This window comes from Quercus robur, chromosome 3, assembly GCF_932294415.1.
Source record: "Quercus robur chromosome 3, dhQueRobu3.1, whole genome shotgun sequence".
Classification (NCBI taxonomy): Eukaryota; Viridiplantae; Streptophyta; class Magnoliopsida; order Fagales; family Fagaceae; genus Quercus; species Quercus robur.
In genome coordinates this window covers 29,332,919-29,341,005 of record NC_065536.1, presented here as the reverse complement: position 1 = coordinate 29,341,005, position 8,087 = coordinate 29,332,919, and positions in this window count along the sequence as shown.

Sequence of the window (8,087 nt, the reverse complement as noted above, 5' to 3'; positions counted from 1 at the left end):
TGTTCCTTTCCCTCCAAATGACCCACATAAGACAATGAGGGATCATTCTCTCAAGTAGCTTAGATCTATGTCTATTGAACTCGCTTGAACAATTTGTTAAAAGTTCCACAACACTACGCAAAATGACCCAATGAACCCTAAACAGTGAAAACACCATATTCCACAACTCTTGAGATACTGGACAATGTAGGAGTGAGTAAGTAGTCAATGGTCTCCCCACTACTCTTGCACATACAACACCAATCCATCACCGCCACTTTTTGCAACCACCTTTTGCCTCCTTAAAATTTTCACCAAAGCCCCTCATACCATGCATCACGCCAAAATTTAATTCAAGAACCATCCACCACCTTAAAGATGATAGAAGGTTAAAAGCCATCCCACCCCTTCCTAATATATTTCTATAAACCAACCCCAAAAGGCTAGTGCACGCTACAAGAACACCACCACCCCCCCCCCCCAAATGCTACCATATTTTGCTTCTATTACCCTTCTCCACAAGGCAGTACTTTCCATAGCACATCTCCACAGCCATTTCCTCAAAAGAGACTTATTAAATAAAACCAGATTACACGCACCTAAACCCCCATATTGAACTAATACATAAACAGTTTTCCACCTAACCAAGTGATCTTAAACTCATATCCTAATCCACCCCACAAAAAGTCCCTTTTGTAATATTTCAATAAGTCTAGCAACACCTATCAGGATAGGAATCAGATACAATCAATCTTTTCTTTGGAATACTATAGCATATCAAAGATTATTAAGCTTTATCCCCATGTCTCTTAATAAAAATAAAATAAAACATATAGAAGGCTAAAAGTTCCACAACACTACGTGGTATGACCCAATGAATCCCAAATAGTGAACACACCATAATCCACAACTCTTGAGCTACTAGGCTATGTAGGAGTAAGTAAGGGGTCAGTGGTCTCCCCACTCCTCTTGCACATACAACACCAATCCACAACCACCACTTTTTGCCTCCTTGAATTATTAATGGTTTAAATTTTCACGAAAGCCCCTCACACCATGCATCATGCCAAAATTTAATACAAGAACCATCCACCACCTTAAAAATGATAAAATGATGAAAACCATCCCACCCTTTCCTAATATACTTCCATAAACCAACCCCATAAGGCTAGTGCATGCTACAAGAAGACCACCACCCCTCTCCCCCGCCCCTCCCCCCCCCCCCCCCCCCAAAAAAAAAGCTACCATATTTTGCTTCTATTACCCTTCTCCATAAGGCAGTACTGTCCATAGCAGATCTCTACAGCCACTTCCCCAAAAGAGAATTATTAAATAAAACCAGATTACGCACACCAAAACCCCCATATTGAACTAGCACACAAACATAAAGGTACATGTGTGGACACAAGGAGTTGGAGTCGCCACCTAGTTTTTTCAATGGTTTAGGAACCATATATATAGCGTCCTCTAGAGGAGGGACCTTTGATCTTACTACCAGAGTATGGATTCAGAGTTTAGGTACGCTCTTAGGAAGGTGTTAGGCACCCAAGATTGCCCAACCCTAAGGTTGGCCTCCCATCATCGTGTCTTATGTCTTAAACCTATTAAAAATTAATTCAACACTTGTATTTCTAAACTCACACACACACACACACTAATCATGCATATAACACACAACATGACATCTTTATCCCTAAACAAGCATACTTATCAATCCATAAAGCAAAAGAGAGCCAAACACACATAAGAAACCCTAACATTCATCTAGCATGTGAAAACCTTATCATACATCTAAAACAAGGCAGCAACTTGATCGTGGCAATCACAAGATCACATAAAGTATACAATTGGACCTAAAACAAACATTCAAATGACATACATCACCAAATGCATGTTCATACCAATGCATGACTTACCTTCACTTACCTTTTAGCAACACAACACCTATTGCATTGATGCATGGACATATAAATGAATGGCATGGCATCAAAGCAAGAAACAAACATAAGAAAACCCTAATCTAAACATGTTAAAGACAAGCAAGCATAGAAGTCAAGAGACACAAATACGTATAAACGTATGAAAAGGCTTTTAAAAAGAGACAAAGCATGTGAAACAAACCAACCAAACAACAAAAGGAATCTGGATTAGGGTTTCAGGGCAAGCACCTACGTGTGCAGCCAGAAGCCCACGTACACAGGATTTAACCTGTGTACGCATGCTCATGACATGCATACGTGGGGCTTGTTCAAAACCCTAACCCAAAAATGAATAAGGCAGAAAACAGAGCATGAACTAAAACCCTAATTCTAACAAACAAACATGCATTTTAAACATACAAAAACTTAAACCTAACCTAGAAAAGTATGTTAAAACATATTCTAACAAACAAATTAAAAAAACCAAGAAGATTTAAAAGCAAAAAATAAAAAGAAAGGGAAAAAGAGAAGTTTAAAATAATACCTCACACAAAAAACTTTCCAAGCTTGATTTTGACCGTTTCCCTCAATCAATCTATTCACAAACCAATAAGAAAGTGATTAGCAGCGTTAAACTAAAAGGATTGGGGCCAGAAAAGGTCCCAATCAAATAAAATTTACTTGAGGGTGTTTTGTGAAAAACTCCCTTTTGATTCACTATTTTCTAGTGAATTGTAGGTTTTTCCCATGGGAATTTTGTATGTTTTGAAAATGTACCGTATAAGGCTTTATATAATGGAAAAAATTGGGTTTGGAGCAGCTCTCGAACGATGTACAATTCATTCCAAACTTCAGTCATTATTGCAGAAAACTTGACTTTCCTATGCTTCTGAAACCCTAGCTACATACGTAGGAATGTGCCTATGTACGCATGCTCTGACCCATGTACGCAGGCTGCTGCCCACGTACGTGAGCCGAGGGCCACTTTGATCATTTTATTTTTAAAATTAGATTTTTGTCATTTAAAAGGTTATATTTTCCATTTTAGCACTCTTCAAGTCAATTTGATATCTGATTGGGCTCTAAACTGGCCTTGGGCCTCAAAGTTTGAGCATCATTGGGGAACAGGGACCAAGTCATAAGGGTTACAAAATGCAGTGTCTACAACATTTGTTCTATTCCCTCCAAATGACCCAATAAGACAATGAGGGGTCATTTTCCAAAGCACCTTAGATCTAAGTCAATTGAACTCCCTTGAACAACTCGTTAAAAGTTCCACAACACTACGTAGCATGAACCAATGAACACCAAATAGTGAACACACCATATTCCAAAACTATTGAGCTACTGGGTAGTGTAGGAATGAGTAAGTGGCCAATGGTCTCCCTACTCCTCTTGCACATGCAACACCAATCCACTACCAACACTTTTTGCCTCCTTAAATTATCAATGGTTAAAATTTTCACCAAAGCCCCTTACACCATGCATCACACCAAAATTTAATACAAGAACCATCCACCACCTTAAAGATGATAAAAGGAGAAAAGTCATCCCACCCCTTCCTAATATACTTCCATAAACCAACCTCGTGCTACAAGAACACCACCCCCCAAATGCTACCATATTTTTCTTTTATTACCCTTCTCCACAAGGCAGTACATTCCATATCATATCTCCACAGTCACTTCCCCAAAAGAGACTTATTAAATAAAACCAGATTACTCACACCTAAACCCCCATATTGAACTAGTACACAAACATAAAGATATTGGACTAATACACAAACATTTTTCCACTTAACCAAGTGATAATTAAACTCATCTCCCCATAGAAAGTCCCTTTGTAATTTTTTAATAAGTCTAGCAACACCTACTAGGATAGGAAACATAGATGGGTAGAATGTAGGAAGACTAGATAAGGTGTTCTTCAATAAAGTGATTCAGCCCACTTAGAAAGATAAATCAATCTTTTCTTTTGGAATACTACAACATATCAAAGATTATTAAGCTTTATCCCCATATTTCTAAATAAAAATTAAAAAGCATATAAAAAATTATTTGAATACTATAGCATACCATCATGTGAACGGCATGATGCCCAATTGTATGAATATAGAAGATAGAAAGAAAGTAGGCAACACTAAAAAGTAGAAATAGAACGGAAAGAAAGTACCTCAAGTTTTGATGTCATGACTCCCACTTCACTTCTAAGATCCCGTTGCCCTTCTTAGATCCCTCTGTCAAATAAACAAAACCCTCCCCAACAATGGCTTCTTCTTTACAAAACCCTTCCCTACTATGGCTTCTTTTCTTACCCACAATCAAAACCCATCTCCCCTAATGTGGCTTCTTTTTTCTTTAACAATAAAACTAGCTAGACAACCAATATTCTCAACTTACAAAATTCCTAAATTAGACTATCCCATCACACGTGGTTCTCGAACCCGGAACTAGTCAGACCGCGTCAAGAAAAAAAAATTCGTCAAGGGATGCGCCTATAGCCGCGTCCTAATGAGTCTTGAAAGTTCAAAAACGTGTACAAAAACACTTTTGAACGTTTAGACCCCCAAAAACAACTTAACCAACACAAGCAATATGTTAAACAACTAGTGTGCGGAAACTTAACATATGCTACAATATGAAATTGGTTAAACAACTATCTAAGCCATAACAAAATAAACCACAGCAGATAATGTAAAGGCAGAGATAGAGAGGAAGGAAGATGCAAACACAGAGATAACACCCGGATGTGTTATCGAAGAGGAAACCGAAGACCTCGGCGAAAAACCTCTCCGCCGCCCTCCAAGCGGTAATCAATCCACTAGAAAATACAGTTGGGATACAAGGACAGCAATAGACCCTCCAAGCCTAATCTACCCAATGCACCTAAGCCCTCCAAGCTTCTTGCTCCAACGAGGTTGCGCCGAACCTTTTTCTTTTCTAGCTTTCCGGATTCCGCTACTACACCGTAGCATCAACCAATAAAGATTGGCTCCTTCCTAACTGCTTCCCAGAACTCCAAACGTCTGTCTCACAGAGATGATAATGGTGAGAACCAGGTTTGGTATAATGCCTCTCAAGGATTTGACAATGGAGAGGAAGAGAGTGAGGGATTTTGATGAGACTCTAAGGTAGAGATTGTGGGTGAAACAATCTGGTTTTTCTTTAGGGTTTCCCTCTCAAAATTCTCTCTGGAAGCTCTCTTTCAATCGTGGGTTAAAAGGGTATTTATACTGGAGTGAAGAGGAATGCGAAACGTCAGGTTTTTCCAAAACAGGGGTGGCTCGCAGCTTGACCTCGCGGCTTGACCAAGTCGCGAGATCCAGTCGCGAGTTAACCGTATGGCCAGTTGTCCTGTTTTGTCCTGTAGTGCTCCAGCTAGCATGACTGTTCATCTTCCAGCATGCTTGGCACGTGTGCATCTTCTGGCGGGTTGAAGCCGCGAGTCCACCCGCGAGTCCCAGCCGCGACACTCTGTTTTCTTGCACACTCTTGAGCAATCTTCACACTATCTCACTCACTACCCTTACAACAATCCCACCTAAATACAGGGTTACTAAATGCTGAATTACAAGCAAATTTGGCACGGAATAAAGCCAATTAGATGGTTGAATAAATTCAACCTTACAATCTCCCCCTTTGGCTATTCCGTGACAAAACCCTAAAACAGACTCTAGACTTAACATGTGAGTTGGGAACAGTTGAACAAAACTCACTCACACCTAACTCTAGAAGCTGTGAAGCACTTGAATCATATGAACATAAACTCCTGAAACACAACAATACATCATGATCATTGTAAGCAGAAAATTATAAATGCATATGAAACAGGCAATATGAGATCAAGCAAAAATGGAGTTAACAAACAAACCATGGCTTGATCAACCAAGTGAATCACCACAAGGTAGTGATCACAGTGCTCATTCACACTTGGAATGAACACAAGGACATACAAGTTAACAAGCACAAGGCAAGACACTTGTATGCTCAACACTCAACCAATGCATAGCACACAAGGCATATGCATCTAGGAACAATCCTACAAGGGCACAAGAGTGACAGTACATAAACCAAAATGCAGAACATTTAGATTAAAGTACTGATTTCAACATAGCATAAAGGCTGCACTTAAGCATGGTACATACCATAAAGCCTACAAACTATGCATAAAACATTAACCCTAAAAGCTTACATAAGCATATGGGTACAAACAAACAAATACCTGAATAACATCATCAACATATATTAAAGTTTAAACCAAGAGTATATGAAAAGAGTTAGAAACAGTTATACACCAAAACACAGTGTATCAAAACCATAAAAACCATAAGTTTAGAAGATAAGACAAAAAGCAGACGTATGACAAAAGTATGTGTGTACTCCCCCTATCACTATGCACACTTCCCTTTGAACTTTTCTCCCCCTTACTGAATGCTCTCCCCCTTTTTGTCACGAATAGCTAAAGACTCTCGTCCAACTTTCGTTGAATCTCATCTAGCTGATTCTCCATAGTCTCGAGTCGCATTTGGACATGGTTGTTTGTGGAGTAGAGAAGTGCCATAAGCTCATCAACGCGTTTCTGAATATGCTCAAGAACACTGCCAACTCTGTCAGTATGAGAAGCAGTTTGTGCTTGCGGAATACCAGCCGGTGAAGCTTCAGGAACATCACGAGATGCAGATGTGGTATGTGCAGGTGTCTCTGGGTCAGGGGCAAATGAAGGAACCGGAGAGATGTGAGCACTTCTTGGTGATTTGGAGGAGTGACTTCTGCTCGCTTGAAGAGTGAACAAAGAAATGGGACGTTGACGAGTCAACATTTTACCATCTGCAGGAGGAGTAATGCCTGCACTAAGAATAAGCTTCATGACGAGACTGCAAAATGGAATGATTCCTCGAGCTGTAGATCGACATGCGGTCTTCCTCAAGTTGTAGTAGATGTGAGCACATATATCAATGGGGGCTCCGGTAATGAGATCACACAGAAATATAGCTCTCCCAAGATTGATGAATGTAGTGTTGGACAGTGGGTAGAGATTGGTGAACATGATCAACTTCAGTGTGGTCAGCTCAGGTGCAAACTTTGCGGTGCTGATGGAAGTTCCTGCACTGGATACCTCATGATCGTGTCCTAGGATTTGTAAGATTTCTCCAACCTCTGGATTTCGTTCATCATAGGGAGTTAAATTCACATTCTGAGGTCTGGTGATGCCGAGAAGATTTGCGATGGAGTCTGGGGTAACACTAAACTCTGTTCCTCTGACCCAGAAAACGAGGATAGGTCCAAGATCAGATGCATTGGAGAAGCATTCTTTGACCAGCTCATCCATTGGATCATCAAAGTTTCCGAACAAGTTTGCCCAGTCTCGTTTCTCAAAGATTCGAGGGATGAAAGTAGTCCCTAAGGTGTTGAACTCTACTACCCGTTCCACTATAGTTGTTGACTTGTCAAACACATTTGAGTAGGCGTGTGAGTTAAGGGGAACTCTGAATCTATCCTCATTGGGATCTTGAGATGCTTGAGATGATAGACGAGTCCTTTTAGCAACTGGGGATGCTGGTTCGTCAGCAACAATGTCTTTACCCCTGGAAGATCGACGAGACATCTGCAAGAGAACAGACCAACAGAAAAGAACCAAGCAACAATACCCCACAAAAGATTGTCAACAAGATTCAGTAAAACCAATATTTCAATATATAAACCCAGATTAAAAAAAATGCAAACCCAACCAAACCTTCCAACAATAGACAGAAGCACAAACTAATACGTGCAACAAACTTGGTAAAAGTGCACCAAGACAAAGAAAGACATCACAACTGTCATTTAGACAGGTTAACATGACCATGATATGCAATAAGAAACAGCATTTGAACATTTTGAGCAAATAACATAAATCACTCCAACAGAGACATGAACATGGGGAAAATATTTCAATCATAAAGAAACCAAACATCCACACTGGAGCACGTGGTTGAGAAACACACATTATGTTATCATATCAACTCAGTAACCAAAACCAAACCCCAACATCAATATTCAGGCAAGTGTAATGAGTAAGTCACATAGACACCAAACCCATTTCAGAAAAGATTCTCAGATTCAATAATAAGCAAAAGTCAGAACAATGAAAAACACATTGTGATTGCTCAGCATGAAAACAGGTGAGAACAATATCAAACAAGACACTCCA